General features: G+C 38.8%; 1 long non-coding RNA gene across 1 annotated transcript in view; it reads left to right on the forward strand.

Annotated features, from left to right (window-relative positions):
• LOC119544430 overlaps positions 1-20,039 on the forward strand; it is a 101,550-nt gene that overhangs the window by 13,562 nt on the left and 67,949 nt on the right. The window lies entirely within an intron of this gene.

Consider the following 20,039-nt stretch of genomic DNA (forward strand, 5'->3'; position numbering starts at 1 on the left):
TGCCATTAAAATCTCCACTCTAGCTTCAGTTTGGAAATGAATTAAAGTGGAGGCCAATCTGGAGGTGGAAAGACTAGAAGATGCTGGAATAAATCAGGAAAAAAAACTAGAGTAGTGGAAAAAAGGTGTATGGTGAGCTCAAGTTAAGATGTTGGAATTTGGGATGCTTGTAGGATTTTCAAATGAAGAAAGAAGAAAGAAGAAAGAAGATATCTAGGTTTTAAACTAAAGTTATTAGTATATAGACAGTAATGGAATCCATGAGAGCTTATGAGTATGCCCAGTTAGATTACATAAAGTAATAAGATAAGAAGGCCAAAGATGAGATCCTGGATATTTTGAGGTTGAAGAAAGGAAGGGGAGTTCTCAAAAGAAAGTGAAAAAGAGCGGCATAGAAGTACTTGAAAAACCAGAAGAATGTGGTTTCATGGAAGATGAAAGAAGAAAGTATATCAAGAATAGAGATGCCATGTAAAATAAGGAGTAATATTTTCAATGGATTTAGCAATAAGGAAGTACATTAATAACAATGGTACATTAAAGATAGCCACAAATTCTTTGCTATTCTTCCCATTAAAAGGTGAAATCTATTGCCTTACTCTTGAATCTAGGGCTGTACTGGGACTTGTATTGACTAATAGAGTGTGGCAGAAGTGAGACTGTGACTTCTGAGGCTGGGGAGCTTCCACTTTCATAAGCTTGAAACACTCCCTATTGAAACCTAGTTGTTTTGCTATGCGAAGCCCACATGTGGAGAAGATCTGACTGTAGCTGAGCACCCAGCCAAGAGCCAACACTACCTGCTGACCATGTGAATGAGCCACAGAGGATGTTCTGACCAATCAAGCCTCCAGGTGACTGCAGCTCCAGCCAATATCATGCAGAGCAGAATTGTCCAGCCAAGTCTTGTCACCCCACAGTATCAGGAGAGATAATAAATGGTGGTGGTCATCTTAAGCAACTAATTTTTGGGGTAGTTTGTTATTCAGCAATTCACAACCTATTTTATTACATTTTGTAATGTCTGTAAGAGCAGATGCTTTATTGGCATAGTGCAAGTGTAAAGTGCCATGGCTTGAAGGATAGGAACTGGAAACAATTATTCTAAAAAGTTGATTGTAAAGGAAAGAAGATAGATACAGTAGTAGTCAGAGGAAGATCTTTAGTTGATGAAGGGTGTTTTGTGTGTTTTTAATACGACAATTTAAAATGCTCTTGGGAAGGTTCATGTATAAGAGGAAAATGTTGAAGATAAAGAAGAGAGACAGGATAATTGATGGAATGAGATCTCTGAAGATATGGGAAAATATGTTATCTTATTCAGACTCCCCTAGAAATGATCTATTGGGTTTTTTTTAAACATGAAAAGACACATTTTATTGCACTAAAGTTATAAGAAAATAAAATTTCTAAGTGAATCACACCATAGACACAATCCCTTTAAAGGTTGTTTTCCTCCATCATATCAAGAGGAAAACTTGAATTAACCAACCTGAATCTGATTGTTTTAAATCAGACTAGAGATCAATCAATCAATCAAACAAACAAAAAAGGAGGAGGAGTGCAAAAAGAGATCTATTGATTTTGTTAGGTATGCGCCAGCATACCTGATGGGTGGCATCTTATATCAGCTACCTTCTTGGCAGTCACCTATGAAAGGTTGCTTTTGGCTCATACACTAATCCCTTGTCTAATCACACATGGAAAGGGTATTTAGGGTGTTTTAGTTAGGGTATAAATAACAGAAGACAAATCTCAAAATGGCTAAAACACTGAAGTTCAAGAGTTGGTAAACTCAGCAGCTCAACAGCATCATCAAGAAACAAGGTTCTGTCCATCTTTCTGCTCTGTCATCTTCAGACATTTGTCTTGTTCTCTTAGGTTGGCTTCTGTCATGGTCCCAAGACAGCTGCTGCAGTTCTAGGGGTCATTCAGAAATTAATGTCAAGAGACAGAAGTGGGAACTTTTGCCTTGCATGTCCTCTAATGGTTAGTGACTTCTCTAAAGGTTTAAATCTCATCATATGCCCAGTAAATAGCAAGGATGATCTTAGGTAAGCTGTCTAAACTTTATGAGCTTTAGTTTTCTCATCTGTAAAATGGAAGTAATGTTCATATAGTGCCTTTCTTGACGTCATTGTAAGGAATAAGAGAGAGTATTGTGATAAGCGCGTAGCATAGTGTCTAACACACAGAGCTTCCTTTCATCTTCTCCATCCTCCACACTGTGTTTAGAGTTCATTTTCCAGGATGCCATGTTGAAGGCCTCTCCTCTCCTATCACTTGAAATACCGCAATTGGCTTAGAGTAAACTTGATTTATCTTCTGGGGCTGGGGTTAGTTTCCTGGAAGCACTTAGAAGAGAGGAAAAGTAATTGGATTTCTATAAGCAAGGAAAAAGGGTGTGGATGGGCAACTAACAGTTTCTGCTCCACAGGATCACCAGTGTGCAAAAAACTGTTCTGGTCTCATTGACCTTTGGGGTGTGAGGACTCCTATGGGCCAGGCGGGAACTGAGATGTCAGAGCTTCCTCACAGGGTAGAAAGAGCAATCCAGGGCACACAGTGGAGATTGAGGGCACAGATGGAGTACAGGTGCTGATGTATGTGTTGGGGGAGAGAGTGGGTGAACATTCAGAATGATTTATTCTTATGCAACTATATCCCTCGTGAGAAGGCCCTGGACTCCACCACAGCCCTGTGTCTGAGCCAGCAAAATAAATCATAAAGTTATTTGAGCTCTAAAGAGAGTGCTAATATGAGTACTGAGTATTTGTATTATCATGTTACTAAGTAAAGAGAAAAAAATACCCTGCATCCTTACATGCAGTGCTTGTTCTCTAGAAACAATTAGATTTCCCATCTAGACTCTCCCTTTCCTTATCTCAATAGACACAGTGCCATCTACCGAAAATAAAGCACCAGGAGCCATGGGACCCCAAGGGATTCCCAGGAGAGCCCCCTTTTTGTGGGCTCCCTGTCTCACCCACCTCCCAGATGGACTGGAGAGAGTAGGCGGAATCCACAGTCTGTTCTCCTGTCACAAACTGAAATGCATCTGTTCCCTTGTGCTTTCCGTGAGCTACAAGGGTAAAATGTTCCTGCAGGGACCTAGGGAATCTGGCCAGAAACCCAAAGTGTCCGTGAAAAGTCTTTTAGCCTATCCGCCTGCCTTCAACCAGATCTACATGTACACTATCCCATAGAGAGGAGGCATGCTTTTATATTAAAATATAACAAATAATTGACATGTCTTCCTTTGGATTATTATGAGATACTTCTTTCCACATGATAGCATAGCCATTTATTTAAGTCCTTTTATCCTTCTGTGAAATTTTCAATGGGTACAAAAGATAAGAGATTTATAACAGAATCCTGGAACCTGATCAGGACAACTATGTCTTTGGGGTGTGTGGATAACCTAGCTCACCACAAAATCCATTTAGGTCAAATTCCACTTCCAGGTTTATTGTGTCCCATGAAGATTGCAGTGGTTGGGTTCATAAACGGAGAAATGGAGAAACAAAAGGATGAATGTTGCTGCTATTTAGCCACTAGAGTCAGTGATAGAATAGAAAGTGGATGTTTTTTTGAACTACCCAGCCTTCTCTGCAGGGATTTACTCAACCCTTGCCCTCCTCATCTCTCACTTTACTTTTCTTCCTTCAGAGGAATCTTGGCTCAGCCTGGCAGGTAGCCCTTTGAGGACCAATTACAATGTAAAGCTCTGGTTTGAATTCTATCCTGATTTGATTTTTGGTAGTCAGACCTGGCATTCCTTCCACTTGCCCCTCCAAATCTGGCCTCATTTTCTCTATTGTGTTTGCTATTTATTCTTTCTGCTTTCTTTTTATTAGATTTTCTAAAGCAAAACTCCCCACAGTTAAGTCTGTGGTCTATTAATTTATCACGAATATTCTTGAAATTGTCTCATTTAAAGGAGCATTTGAAGCCAGTACCTAAGTGCCTGTTACCATGGTGACCACCAACAACTGTTTAGAACTGCCTGCTTAAACCAGAGAGGTAGACTGCTGCTGGCAGAAGAGTGAAGGTTAGCAACTAAGGCCTCCTAAGCAGGATAAAAGGCAAGTGGATTCTGTTCTTTTTTTTCCTGTTCTATTGAGATATATACACATACCCTACAATCATCTACAGTGTACAATCAGTTGTTCACAGTGCCATAATATAGTTGTGCATTCATCACCAAAATCAATTTTTGAACATTTTCATTATTCAAAAAAAAGAATAAAAATATAAATAAAGAAGAACACCCCAAACATCCCATGACCCCATCCCCCCATTATTCATTTAATTTTTGTTCCCATTTTTCTACTCATCTGTCCATACACTGGATAAAGGGGGTGTGAGCCACAAGGTTTTCACAATCACACCATCACACCACATAAGCTACATAGTTACACAATCATCTTCAAGAATCAAGACTACTGGGTTGCAGTTCAACAATTTCAGGTATCTAAAGGCAAAGTGGATTCTGATGCGGAATTCTCAGCCTGGAGCAGGACATCCTTCTCTGCAACAAGACAAAGCAAGTTGACATTGTGCTCCTGGATTCTTCACATCATGGGATTTAGGAAACTTAGGAATTGGAAGAGCCTTTCACCAGCAAGGTACTGAAGAGAGTTTGGATTTGAAGTTGATACCTCACAATGTACTTGATCACACTTGAGTTCTGGAGCCAGCCATTTACCTTACTGTGCCTCAAGTTATCTATTAGAAAAATGGATAAAACACTCCTATGTCACCAGGATATGTGAATATCAGTGAGGCAATAAAAGAGCAGCCCTTTTGTCAACAAGGTGTTATACCCATTCAGGATATTATCGTTATTTCCTATAACCAAAAAATGGCCTCTAAAACCTCTGTTTTGGCTCAACAACTGTTTCCTGGGAGCTCATTTTGGTTGCCATTAGTCAAACTTCCTCAAAGAAAAGACAATTCCTTCAATAGAGAGTAGTGTCAAAATAATAGCCTTGTTGATGATCATTTCCAAGTCAGGATTTCCATGCTTTCTATTATTCACTGGTCCTGTGAAAGAGCTCACAGCAGCTGTCAGGCATGTTTCAAGTGCTACAAAGGTAGTTATAAGAAAAGTATGTTTAATAAATAATGAAGACTACAAGAAGTACAAATTACATTTCTTTAACCTCTGTTTTCTTTGCCTTTCCATTTGCAATTTTGGTTAGAATATTGAAGAGACATTAGGAGTACTGAGCATTGTATTAAAATAGGAAGAAATGTTAGGTCAGGCAGTATTTTTGGGAAATGTAGAAGGATCTGTGTATCAAAAAGTAGTTATGTGCTTGGGAGAATTTTGGATGTAATGCTATAAGTTATGGATATAAGTGGATGCTTTAAAACTGCAAGATCCCAAAGTTCTTGGGCCCAGAATCCTTTTGTTGTTCTTCTTAATGACTCAACTGTTGTTAGCATGAATAATCCAATATTAGTGAATTTTTGATGACTCATCCATCTACTTGCAGGAAAGAACCGGGGTAAAAGAGCTCATTCTCCAGGTGATCTTAAGTAGGCAGTCTGCTTCCCCAAACATTCTAAATTCCCGTCTTTTCACCAATTGGGTAGGGAGGTCAAAACTTCCCATAGATAGGTGGGATGTGGAGGAGCCCACAGAAGGTTGAAAATATGCATGTGTTTAAATCAGATGGGTTCATCATCAAATTGATATCTTGCACATGTTCTCAGTAAGGGTGGACAAAACAATCCCACACAAAATTTCTAGTATTGTGGTTGTTACTGAAGAATCACGAGGAACATACCTTTTACTGTTTGTCTCAGACCTTGTAAATCATGAAATGTAGTTTCAGATTGTAGTGTAAAACCAATAGAGTAATGTGCACATTACTGTTAGCTGAAAATACAGTTCTTTATTACGGATTGCAGCTTGTTCTCCCTAAAATAAAATTCAGCATTTGCTGAGTTTAAGTTTAGCTTGGCTTACTTTTCTGCCAAATAGAATTTAAGTACACTGGATATAATCCTGTGTTAGCTTTCTTTTCAACATCAACCAAAATTTTGAATGTTCTTATCAGTTTATTATTAAACTTTCATGCAAAAGCAAAATGGAAAAATTGAAAGGCATAAGCTTTGGCTTCAGATAGACCTGGTTCAGAGCTTGACTATGCCTTTTATTTGATCTCTAATCCTCACTTTCCTTACCTGTAAAAATTAGATGTTAAAAATGCTTATCTCATATGGTGGTTATAAGGTTTAAAGGAAATAATAAATGTAGATTGTGTTGGGGTATTTGCATGGCCCCCCAAAATAATACCTACTCTCCCTTCCCAAGTTGTGAACCAATTAAGAAATAGACAAGAGTTAAGGCATAGAGGAGACCATTATCACTGATAAAGCTGACATTGGGGAGCATAGTCTTCCTGATGCTGAACACCAGAATTAGACTTATTAATGGGTCACAGGCTGTCCTAAACAATAGGTCTCTCCACTGGGAAAGGGCCTTTGCCACTAAGCTTATGGCATGTCTGAGATCAATGGGGAGCACACACTCCACATGAGATTTGCTACTGAGAGAGAAAGACACTGGATTATAAATAATCAGTTTCTTCCAAATTTACCAATGAGAGAAATCACTCCTTCTCCCCAGAGTAGGGTGTGTGGGGTAGTGGGGGGATCCAGGAGTGTTTCGGCTCATGGGGCTGCCTCCCATGGGAGGAAACATCAGGAGTGCAGGATGAGTGTTCTGTCCAACAGAATGTTTCACACGGTGCTGGCAAAACAAGCATTTATAGCTGCCACCTATGCCTATTTCAATTACTGACCGTTAAGGAAAAGTAAAACCTGAATAGCGACAGTACTTACATGCCAAACGATGCAATTTTCACTTTGTTTTGTAGTCAGTGGAGAGCCAAAAATAACTTTACATCAGGGAGAGACCTTGAGTTTGTGTTTTAGAAACTGAACTCTAACTGTGGTATAGAGGATGCAGAAAATGAGTGAAATCTTAATGAGCCAGGCATTATGCCATGCACTTAATGTAATGCTTTCTTTCTCATCTTCACAACAATCTTGAGCATGACACTGTATTAACATTATTCCCATTTTACAGAAGAGAAAACTGAAACTTTGAAAACTTAAATAACTTATCCAAGATACTCAGCTTGTGAATGAAAAAATCTAGAAATGGATTCCATATCTATCTAACCCCAAGATTCAGAGTGGGCTCTAAGGGAGTGCGTCTGTGCAGTCACATGGAGCCCCACGCTTAGAAGGGAACTTTGCTTGGTTTATTACTCTGTTCTTGCTACCTTGAACTTCTTAATAATTTCTGAACAAGTGGCCACACATTTTCATTTTGTGCTGGGTCTCACAAATTATGTAGCTGGTCCTGCCAAGCAAGGCATTGGTTTCTTTTCATTATCCCAGTCTCCACTTTCACCAAATCTGAAGGTTTCTATACAAATAAAGCTCCCTTTTTAATTAAATAGCTATGGAAAATTAACTACCATAGGTGGAATATATATGGGCTATTCTATATGGATGTTTTTGCATTTACACACATAAACATCCACAACTCAAGGCCAAATCTTCATCATCAAACAATCCTTTCTCCAATTTTCTTTGGTTCCTGGGGACTTCTCCACTGCTGCCATGCTGGGCCCAGGATGTGAGTGGGAGCCAGGCCAAGAAGGGTTGAGGACAAGGCCTGGGGTTTAGCGTGTTTGCAGGGTTAATACATTCATGTCTAAGCACATGTGTCTGGTTATATTCCAAGTCCAAGTGCAAATTAGTTTAGGATTACCTTTTTGATGTTTTCCATATTTCAGCTTCCATCAATTGACACAAATGATTAAGGAGTGATGTAATACATATTGGCACAATTTCCCAACTTGTTTGAGGCTATGGGGCTACTGAAAGACAGAAAGTCATTCCAGAAGTTGAGGAGGATATTTTAGAAGGACATGCTACATGAGCAGCACTGCACTGGTGCTTTATTTTTTTTAATCACTGTGTTTAATCATACACATAATACTCTCTGAAATAGGTAGTGGGCCATCCTCTTAGAAAAGAACTTTCTTTTTTTATTAGATAAAAGTTTGAAAATACAAAAAGAATAACCATAGTTAAATTCTTCTACCTCCTTCTGTAATTTGTCCATGTGCACACACATACAAACACATATATAGTTACAAAATGGGGAGTAATGCTCACATTGTTTTGTAACCTGGATTCTTTCTCCACTTAACATTCTGAGCATTTAATAGCTTGGGGAAAAAAAAACTTTAATAGTTCTTGTGGATGTTTTAATTATTACTATACATTTTTTGCCTTGAAGACCATCATTGGAAAAATCTGATTATTTTTTTAGACAGAAGTGAAATATCCTGGTCAAAGGCATACATATTTTTAAGGCCCTCAACATAAATTGCTGACATCCTCCAGAATGATTTTACCATTGTATATTTCCAGCTCAGTGTAGGAGTGGCTGTTTACATAAGCCTCTTTTTAAAAGGTTGGGTCTAAATCTATTTGGGTTTCTCCTACCAGCTGCTCATCAAACCAAGGTGCACAGCGTGCATAGGAAAGCAAGGATAGCTCACTACTCCCAACACACACACCACGGCCTTGTGTGTGTGGAGACAATATAGTTGGTCTCTTTCAGAGAAAAGAGATTTTCTGCTTAGTTTCCATGGCTCTGTTTCTGATGGCTGGTTAGGAATTAATTACCTAAACATACTTTTTTTAAAAAGCTATGTTCTAATTTTTGCTGAGCTCTACCTTTCTTGCTAAATGATTTATTATTAATTTATTCTCTCACGTATTGTCCTAGAACTTGTTCACCCCCTGTCAAATAGATGAATGGATTGTTTCTGAGCTGAAATCAGAGTTAGTCATGTTGTTGCATATTATTGCCTAGTTTCCCAAGTCCCTGAAAATTACTTGTAAATAAGAATTAGACCCTAAAGAAAATAATGCTTTCAATTCATTCTAAACCTTTGACAGCCATTTTTATGCCTGAGTTGTGTTTTGTAAGGATTTTCCATGGCTAATGTCTTCCTTCTACAGTATTCTAGAATTCAGCAGAGAAGCAGGAGCCTAAAATTTGGCTTTGTGTATAAGCTCAGATATTACTCATAGGAGCTCAGATATTTTTCCTAGGTTTGCTCCATTGGTTGCCATATCAATCAGCGCTCAATTGGTGGGGAATTATAAAGAAATCTTTTCAGGCTAGAAACTGAATAAGTAATTTTAAAGCAATATGCCATGCTGCCATGCTTATGATTGATAAACTAGATCATGAAAAGACACTTATTCAGTCACACTAATAAAGTAACCATAATTCTTTTTAATAAATGCTTCCATCTCAACTAACATTTTTTAGTCTACTGAAGGAAGACCAAATGAATAACATAAACTTGACCTCAACTTTTTTTTTTTTTTTTGACCTCAACTTTTTTTTTTTTTTTTTTTTAACTGCTTAACTTCCAACATGTTCCTACTTTACCCCAAGAAAGTTACATAATATAGCAACATTTCAGTGAACTTGTTCCTACTACATCCATCAGAAATTAACAGACCATAGTCATTTCTGGGCATCCCCAGAACGTTAAATAGCTTATCTGTTCTTCTTGGATTATTGTTCCCCCTTCCTTAATTGCTCTCTACTGCTAGTTCCCCTACATTCTACATTATAAACCATTTGTTTTACATTTTTCAAAGTTCACATTAGTGGTAGCATATAATATTTCTCTTTTTGTGCCTGGCTTATTTCGCTCAGCATTATGTCTTCAAGGTTCATCCATGTTGTCATATGTTTCACCAGATCGTTCCTTCTTACTGCCGCGTAGTATTCCATCGTGTGTATATACCACATTTTATTTATCCACTCATCTGTTGAAGGACATTTGGGTTGTTTCCATCTCTTGGCAATTGTGAATAATGCTGCTATGAACATTGGCGTGCAGAGATCTGTTCGTGTCACTGCTTTCCAATCTTCTGGGTATATACCGAGAAGTGCAATCGCTGGATCGAATGGTAGCTCTATATCTAGTTTTCTAAGGAACCGCCAGACTGACTTCCAGAGTGGCTGAACCATTATACAGTCCCACCAACAATGAATAAGAGTTCCAATTTCTCCACATCCCCTCCAGCATTTGTAGTTTCCTGTTTGTTTAATGGCAGCCATTCTAACCGGTATTAGATGGTATCTCATTGTGGTCTTAATTTGCATCTCTCTAATAGCTAGTGAAGCTGAACATTTTTTCATGTGTTTCTTGGCCATTTGTATTTCCTCTTCAGAGAACTGTCTTTTCATATCTTTTGCCAATTTTATAATTGGGCTGTCTGTACTATTGTCATTGAGTTGTAGGATTTCTTTGTATATGCAAGATATCAGTCTTTTGTCAGATACATGGTTTCCAAAAATTTTTTCCCATTGAGTTGGCTGCCTCTTTACCTTTTTGAGAAATTCCTTTGAGGTGCAGAAACTTCTAAGCTTGAGGAGTTCCCATTTATCTATTTTCTCTTTTGTTGCTTGTGCTTTGGGTGAAAAGTCTAGGAAGTGGCCTCCTAATACAAGGTCTTGAAGATGTTTTCCTACATTATCTTCTAGGAGTTTTATGGTACTTTCTTTTATATTGAGATCTTTGGTCCATTTTGAGTTAATTTTTGTGTAGGGGGTGAGGTAGGGGTCCTCTTTCATTCTTTTGGATATGGATATCCAACTCTCCCAGCCCCATTTGTTGAAAAGACCATTATGGCTCAGTTCGGTGACTTTGGGGGCCTTATCAAAGATCAGTCGGCCATAGATCTGAGGGTCTATCTCTGAATTCTCAATTCGATTCCATTGATCTATATGTCTATCTTTGTGCCAGTACCATGCTGTTTTGGCAACTGTGGCTTTATAATAAGCTTCAAAGTCAGGGAGTGTAAGTCCTCCCACTTCGTTTTTCTTTTTTAGAGTGTCTTTAGCAATTCAAGGCATCTTCCCTTTCCAAATAAATTTGATAACTAGCTTTTCCAAGTCTGCAAAGTAGGTTGTTGGAATTTTGATTGGGATTGCATTGAATCTGTAGATGAGTTTGGGTAGAATTGACATCTTAATGACATTTAGTCTTCCTATCCATGAACATGGAATATTTTTCCATCTTTTAAGGTCCCCTTCTATTTCTTTTAGTAGAGTTATGTAGTTTTCTTTGTATAGGTCTTTTACATCTTTGGTTAAGTTGATTCCTAGGTACTTGATTTTTTTAGTTGCTATTGAAAATGGTATCTTTTTCTTGAGTGTCTCTTCAGTTTGTTCATTTCTAGCATATAGAAACATTACTGACTTATGTGCATTAATCTTGTATCCCGCTACTTTGCTAAATTTGTTTATTAGCTCTAGTAGGTGTATCGTCGATTTCTCAGGGTTTTCTAGATATAAGATCATATCATCTGCAAACAATGACAGTTTTACTTCTTCTTTTCCAATTTGGATGCCTTTTATTTCTTTGTCTTGCCGGATTGCCCTGGCTAGCACTTCCAGCACAATGTTGAACAACAGTGGTGACAGCGGGCATCCTTGTCTTGTTCCTGATCTTAGAGGGAAGGCTTTCAGTCTCTCACCATTGAGTACTATGCTGGCTGTGGGTTTTTCATATATGCTCTTTATCATGTTGAGGAAGTTTCCTTCAATTCCTACCTTTTGAAGTGTTTTTATCAAAAAGGGATGTTGGATTTTGTCAAATGCTTTTTCAGCATCTATTGAGATGATCAATTGATTTTTCCCTTTTGACTTGTTAATGTGTTGTAATACATTGATTGTTTTTCTTATGTTGAACCATCCTTGCATGCCTGGAATGAACCCCACTTGGTCATGGTGTATGATTTTTTTAATGTGTCTTTGGATTCGATTTGCAAGTATTTTGTTGAGGATTTTTGCATCTATATTCATTAGGGAGATTGGCCGGTAGTTTTCCTTTTTTGTAGCATCTTTGCCTGGTTTTGGTATTAGATTGATGTTAGCTTCATAAAATGAGTTAGGTAGTGTTCCATTTTCTTCAATGTTTTGAAAGAGTTTGAGTAAGATTGGTGTCAGTTCTTTCTGGAAAGTTTGGTAGAATTCCCCTGTGAAGCCATCTGGCCCTGGGCATTTATTTGTGGGAAGATTTTTGATGACTGATTGGATCTCTTTGCTTGTGATGGGTTGGTTGAGGTCTTCTGTTTCTTCTCTGGTCAGTCTATGTTGTTCATATGTTTCCAGGAAATTGTCCATTTCTTCTACATTATCCAGTTTGTTGCCATACAGTTGTTCATAATATCCTCTTATAATTTTTTTAATTTCTTCAGGATCTGCAGTTATGTCACCTTTTTCATTCATTATTTTGTTTATATGGGTCTTCTCTCTTTTTGATTTTGTCAGGCTAGCTAGGGGCTTGTCAATCTTGTTGATCTTCTCAAAGAACCAACTTTTGGTGATATTTATCCTCTCTATTGTTTTTTTGTTCTCTATGTCATTTATAAGCCAGGCACAAAAAGAGAAATATTATATGCTACCACTAATGTGAACTTTGAAAAATGTAAAACAAATGGGTTATAATGTAGAATGTAGGGGAACTAGCAGTAGAGAGCAATTAAGGAAGGGGGAACAATAATCCAAGAAGAACAGATAAGCTATTTAACGTTCTGGGGATGCCCAGAAATGACTATGGTTTGTTAATTTCTGATGGATGTAGTAGGAACAAGTTCACTGAAATGTTGCTATATTATGTAACTTTCTTGGGGTAAAGTAGGAACATGTTGGAAGTTAAGCAGTTATCGTAGGTTAGTTGTCTTTTTCTTACTCCCTTGTTATGGTCTCTTTGAAATGTTCTTTTATTGTATGTTTGTTTTCTTTTTAACTTTTTTTTTCATACAGTTGATTTAAAAAAGAAGGGAAAGTTAAAAAAAAAAAAAAAGATGTAGTGCCCCCTTGAGGAGCCTGTGGAGAATGCAGGGGTATTCGCCTACCCCACCTCCATGGTTGCTAACATGACCACAGACATAGGGGACTGGTGGTTTGATGGGTTGAGCCCTCTACCATAAGTTTTACCCTTGGGAAGACGGTTGCTGCAAAGGAGAGGCTAGGCCTCCCTATATTTGTGCCTAAGAGTCTCCACCTGAATGCCTCTTTGTTGCTCAGATGTGGCCCTGTCTCTCTGGCTAAGCCAACTTGAAAGGTGAAATCACTGCCCTCCCCCCTACGTGGGACCAGACACCCAGGGGAGTGAATCTCCCTGGCAACGTGGAATATGACTCCCGGAGAGGAATGTAGACCCAGCATCGTGGGATGGAGAACATCTTCTTGACCAAAAGGGGGATGTGAAAGGAAATGAAATAAGCTTCAGTGGCAGAGAGATTCCAAAAGGAGCCGAGAGGTCACTCTGGTGGGCACGCTTACGCACACTTTAGACAACCTTTTTTAGGTTCTAAAGAATTGGGGTAGCTGGTGGTGGATACCTGAAACTATTAAACTACAACCCAGAACCCATGAATCTCGAAGACAGTTGTATAAAAATGTAGCTTATGAGGGGTGACAATGGGATTGGGAATGCCATAAGGACCAAACTCCACTTTGTCTAGTTTATGGATGGATGTGTAGAAAAGTAGGGGAAGGAAACAAACAGACAAAGGTACCCAGTGTTCTTTTTTAATTCAATTGCTCTTTTTCACTCTAATTATTATTCTTGTTATCTTTGTGTGTGTGCTAATGAAGGTGTCAGGGATTGATTTAGGTGATGAATGTACAACTATGTAATGGTACTGTAAACAATCGAAAGTACAATTTGTTTTGTATGACTGCGTGGTATGTGAATATATCTCAATAAAATGATGATTAAAAAAAAAACATTTATTTCTGCTTTAATCCTTGTTGTTTCTTTTCTTGTACTTGGTTTAGGATTGGTTTGCTGTTCATTTTCTAGCTTCTTCAGTTGATCCATTAGTTCTTTGATTTTGGCTCTTTCTTCCTTTTTAATATATGCGTTTAGTGCTATAAATTTCCCCCTTAGCACTGCTTTTGCTGCATCCCATAGGTTTTGGTATGTTGTGTTCTCATTTTCATTCGTCTCTATATATTTAGCAATTTCTCTTGCTATTTCTTCTTTAACCCACTGATTGTTTAGGAGTGTGTTGTTTAACCTCCAGGTATTTGTGAATTTTCTAAGTCTCTGATGGTTATTGACTTCTAATTGTATTCCATTGTGGTCAGAGAATGTGCTTTGAATAATTTCAATCTTTTTAAATTTATTGAGGCTTGTTTTATGTCCCAGCATATGATCTATTCTGGAGGAAGTTCCGTGAGCACTAGAAAAGTATGTGTATCCTGGTGATTTGGGATGTAATGTCCTGTATATGTCTGTTAAATCTAATTCATTTATCAGATTGTTTAGGTTTTCAATTTCCTTATTGGTCTTCTGTCTGGTTGATCTATCGATAGGAGAGAGTGATGTGTTGAAGTCTCCCACAATTATTGTGGAAACATCAATTGCTTCCTTTAGTTTTGCCAGTGTTTCTCTCATGTATTTTGTGGCACCTTGATTGGGTGCATAGACATTTACGATTGTTATTTCTTCTTGCTGAATTGCCCCTTTTATTAGTATATAGTGGCCTTCTTTGTCGCTCAAAACATCCCTGCATTTGAAGTCTATTTTATCTGAGATTAATATTGCTACACCTGCTTTCTTTTGGCTGTAGCTTGCATGAAATATTTTTTTCCATCCTTTCACTTTCAGTTTCTTTGTGTCCCTGTGTCTAAGATGAGTCTCTTGTATGCAACATATTGATGGTTCATTTTTTTTGATCCATTCTCCGAATCTATATCTTTTAATTGGGGAGTTTAATCCATTTACATTCAACGTTAAAACCGTGAAGGCATTTCTTGAATCGGCCATCTTATCCTTTGGATTATGTTTGCCATATTTTTCCCTCTCTCTATTAATATCCTTTATTGTACCCATACCGAATCTCTTTAGTACTGAACCTTTCTCCAAGTCTCTCTGTCCTGTCTTTGTTTCTCTGTCTGTAGGGCTCCCTTTAGTATCTCCAGTAGGGCAGGTCTCTTGTTAGCAAATTCTCTCAGCATTTCTTTGTCTGTGAAAAATTTAAGCTCTCCCTCAAATTTGAAGTAGAGCTTTGCTGGATAAAGTATTCTTGGCTGGAAATTCCTCTCACTCAGAATTTTAAATATATCGTGCCACTGCCTTCTTGCCTCCATGGTGGCTGCTGAGTAGTCACTACTTAGTCTTATGCTGTTTCCTTTGTATGTGGTGAATTGCTTTTCTCTTGCTGCTTTCAGAACTTGCTCCTTCTCTTCTATGTTTGACAGTGTGATCAGTATATGTCTCGGAGTGGGTTTTTTTGGATTTATTCTATTTGGAGTTCGCTGAGCATTTATGATGTGTGTATTTATGTTGTTTAGAAGATTTGGGAAGTTTTCCCCAACAATTTCTTTGAATACTCTTCCTAGACCTTTACCCTTTTCTTCCCCTTCTGGGACACCAATGAGTCTTATATTCGGACGTTTCATATTATCTATCATATCCCTGAGGTCCATTTTGAGTTTTTCAATTTTTTTCCCCATTCTTTCTTTTATGCTTTCATTTTCCATTCTGTCATCTTCCAGGTCACTGATTCGTTATTCAACTTCCTCTAGTCTTGTACTATGAGTGTCCAGAATCTTTTTAATTTGGTCAACAGTTTCTTTAATTTCCATAAGATCATCCATTTTTTTATTTAGTCTTGCAATGTCTTCTTTATGCTCTTCTAGGGTCTTCTTGATTTCGTTCATATCCCGTACTATGGTCTCATTGTTCATCTTTAGTTCTTTGAGTAGCTGCTCTAGGTGCTGTGTCTCTTCTGGTCTTTTGATTTGGGTGCTTGGGCTTGGGTTATCCATATCGTCTGGTTTTTTCATATGCTTTATAATTTTCTGTTGTTTTTGGCCTCGTGGCATTTGCTGAACTTGATAGGGTTCTTTTAGGGTTTGTAGACCTATTGAAGTCCTTATCTCTAATTTATCAGATCTACAGCTTCGTGGAGTACACTTTCTCTAACTAACCAGCAGGTGGCGTCCACGAGCCACCTGTTCTCCACAAGCCAGTTCTCCCCTGCTTAGCCTTTTTGGTGAGTGGGGGAGTGAGTCTTGTGGGGCCCAATTGGTATACCAAGCTTGCGTGTGTAGTTGGTGTTGCCTGCCCTGTATGTGGGGCGTGTTTCTGGGCAGTCGGGGAGGGGGGGTGGCCCTAACAATCAAATCTCCCTGATGATCCTAGAGTTTTAAAGCTGCTGCAATAGTCTAATCCTTCAGTTCAGTCCTGCCACAGTTTGTCTCTGCCACTGACCCACAAGTCTTTGGTATTGGCGTATGGCTCCTGAGACTTGCAAGTGGGCCCCTCTTCCAGGCTGTGCACCCCGGGTCCTCTGTTGAGGGATGACTGTGCTATGTCACAGGTGAGTGCCGTCCCCCCAGGGCGGTTCTGGGCTGCTGGGCTGTGTAGGGAGGCTCCCAGTCTGCTCAAATGATGGCTGAATGGGGCTTTGTTAATTCACACTGCTCCACCTTCCCAGCTCTGGGACATTCAGCTGAGGTTGCAGGGAAGGCTAATGTCCACGCCCAGTTTTGTGGTGTGTGCCTGTTATTTGAAGCACTTCCGTCACACTGGGTTGTCTGGGGCAGCTCTGGGCTATGGGGCTGGCGATGGGCAGGAGTGTTTCCTGTCCACCAGGATGATGGCTGTGAGCTGACACCCCCCCTTTTCTTGGGAAGTTGTGGTGTTTAGTGAATTTTCTCAGCCACTGGATTATTGCCTTTTGTCTCAGAGCTCTCTTAGTTCTGCTCTTGACTTGACGTGCCCAAATTGCAATTCTTTGAAGCTTTCTGTATTGGGCTTAGATTTCGCCGATCTCAGCAGTTCCACGTTTTCATGAGTGTTGTATGAAGTATGCCCAAAGACAGATTGCTCTGTGTTGTCCAGTCCACGCAGTTCCTGGCTTTTTACCTACTTTCCTGGAGGAGTAACTAAAACTTACAGCTCACCAGTCTGCCATCTTGCCCCGCCTCCTTGACCTCAACTTTTAACCTCAACAATACGTCTTCAGCACCAGTGAAGTAGCAGAGGGTTTCAGGCTGAGGGAAGGCTGCAGGCAGGAATCCTTTCCTATTATTTTCTCTTAGGAGAAGAGAACAATAGTGTCCTAAACTCGAAGCTTAATTTGCCTGCCTGTAACATCGGGGAACTGCTTGTCTGTCTGATCATTAGATCAAATAATAGGATGAACTAGAGAGCTCATTGGGAAATCAGGAACCATATTTAGGAAACCACATAATATTTAGTGTTTCTGGCTTTCCTATTTTTTGTTTTGCTGCCAGACTCTAACTGCTCATTTTGGGAATCTTTGCTCATTTCTTTCATTATAAGATTATCTTTTTATAATATATGCTTGAACATGTATAAGGGTCCCCACATTTTTAGGTAGCTAAAATTGGATTACAACATTTTTTTTTAGAACACTCTTGGCTAGTAGGAATGGGGAGAAAGTGAGATAGGGACTGAAAATAGCTATTTTTTAATTGTCAGCAAATTTTGGTTTCTCTAGACATAAAATTTTGAATTCACTTTTGAGGACAGATTGCTCCTTTACTTCCATCTCTTGATTCCTGGACTCATCTATTTTGGCTCTGGGGAAGATGGCACCATATAATTGTCTCTGATTAATGGCCCATATTGTGCTCTAGAAGATAGAACTTCATTGTTTCAGGCTATTGTCTCCCAACTGGCACCATACGGAGTCTTCAATAAGACATTCTAGCTTTCAGTTATCCCAGATGTTGCTGAGTAATGGGGTCTATAATAAGACCATGTCATTCCATGAGCCCATTCCCATGCTTTCTTTGCTAGGAAAAACCCTGTGATGACCTTACCTGGGGCAGATGCCTTGAAAGGGGATGACCATTCTTCTTAAGATTCACCACAACCCATCCCTCCTATAAACGGATCCATGAATAGGGTCAAATCTCAACATGTTCCAGGGAGACAGATAAACATTATGACCAAGGAGAAAATAACTTACACCCCCAGAAGAACTGCAAGACTTTGCTAATATGTATCAGCATAAACCTGGGGAACATGTATAAGACTGGATCTTAAGGGTATTTGCCCAAAGAAAATAGATATAACACTAGATTGGGCTGATTTAATTGACACGGGTGACTTACTAGAGCTACTGGATTTTAATGTCAGTTTGTGTAGCTGAAGGTGGCTGTAACATCTTTCTTGATTGGTTGACTGAAACTTGGACTCAGTAGTGACATATGTCTAATGAGGTTGAGATGACAGAACTTCTCTGGCATGATGTGGAGAGGGGATCCAAAGCTAAGGTAGGTAAGAATGTTGGACTGGATTTATCATGTGCAGCCTACATTCTACTCCCCCTTCCCTTATATTCCACTAGAAAGCCCAGAAGATATTCCCTTCATTAAGACATGGAGAAATACATTAGCTAAGGGAACATATGCCTTCTTGAAATGCTCAGTGGTTGCTCTCCTTTAAAGGCTGGGTATGACTATAGGGGATACTGCCACTGAGATGGGCTCCCAAATTTGATTGTTATGTGCCTTGATGTGGTTTCTTTATTTTTTTTTTTTAATTAGAGTTTATTGTGTTTCTTGGATCTGTGTGCCTATGATTTTTAATGAATTTGAAAAATTAGAAGTCATTATTTCTTCAAATATTTGTTCTGTTGCCCCCTCCTTTGAGAACTACAATTATCTGTATATTAGGCTGCTCAATGATGCTCTGCTCATTTTTAAGTTTTCTGTTTGTTTCATTTTGAATGATTTCTATGGACAAGACTTCAAATTCATGAATGCTTTCTTCCATAGTGTCTAATCTGCTCTTAATCCCATCCAGTGTATTTTTTCACCTCACATATTGTTTTGTTCAATTTTAAAAGTTTGATTTGGGTCTTTTTAATATCATCATTTGTGCCTTTCCTTAACATGTTTATGTTATGATTTCCTCTACCTTCTTGAATGTATCGATTATAGCATAGCTGTTTTAATGCCCTTATCTACTAGTTCTATTATCTGTGTCATTCTGGGTCAGTTTTAATTTATTTTTTTAATCATTATACATCATATTCTTCTTCTTCTTTCATACATACCTAGTAATTTTGTCTGGATACCAGCAACTATGAACTTTAGCTTGTTAGGTACTGCATATTCTTGCATTTCTAGAAATATTCCTGAGCTTTATTCTTGAATATAATTTAAGTTACCTATAAACAGCTTGATCTTTTGAGGCTTGCTTTTAAGCTTTGTTATACAGGACAAAGTCTAGGGCTGATTCTTCTCCCCTCCCCATCCCCCACAACTACTAATGTAATCTAAGTGTTCTAGCTGATGTCCCACGTATGATGACATTTTCTCACTCTGGCTGGTGAGGCCACCAACCATTCCTGGAACTATGTGAGCCATGAGGATTGACCCCATTGCCCTTTCCAGTGGTTTTTACCCAAGAACCACCCATGCATGTGCTGGTCCCTGCTCAGCTGAAAAATCTTTGTAAATAAGCCTCAATATATTTACAGGATCTTTTTATTATAAGTGACAGAAACCCAACTTTAATTAGCTTAAGTAAGGGAAAAAAAAACAGCATTTGTGGGAAATAAGACTGAAAAATCTAAGGATAGGGCTAACTTGAAAGACAGTGGATGCAGGAGCAAATGAGGTCACCTCTCTTGTGTGCTTTTCTGTTCTTTCTCCATCTATTGCTTATCTGTGGTTCTCTTTGCATGTTACTGTATTATTTCTTACTGGAGATGGCTTCCTCTGAGCAGAGGGAAAGGTGGCTTCAAGCAGTGACAGTTGGTACCATCATCTTTGTAACTTTTTCCCTGGGTCCATTTTTCAAATCTCAAGGAATTTCAGTTGGCCCTGTTTGGGCCACATGTCCACCCCTGAGGCAACACTGGGCATGAAAGATGGAGTGTTTTGGTCAACAAGGCCAGGGTGAGCCCTACTTGAT

Source organism: Choloepus didactylus, chromosome 9 (genome assembly GCF_015220235.1).
Source record: "Choloepus didactylus isolate mChoDid1 chromosome 9, mChoDid1.pri, whole genome shotgun sequence".
In the NCBI taxonomy this organism is placed as follows: domain Eukaryota; kingdom Metazoa; phylum Chordata; class Mammalia; order Pilosa; family Megalonychidae; genus Choloepus; species Choloepus didactylus.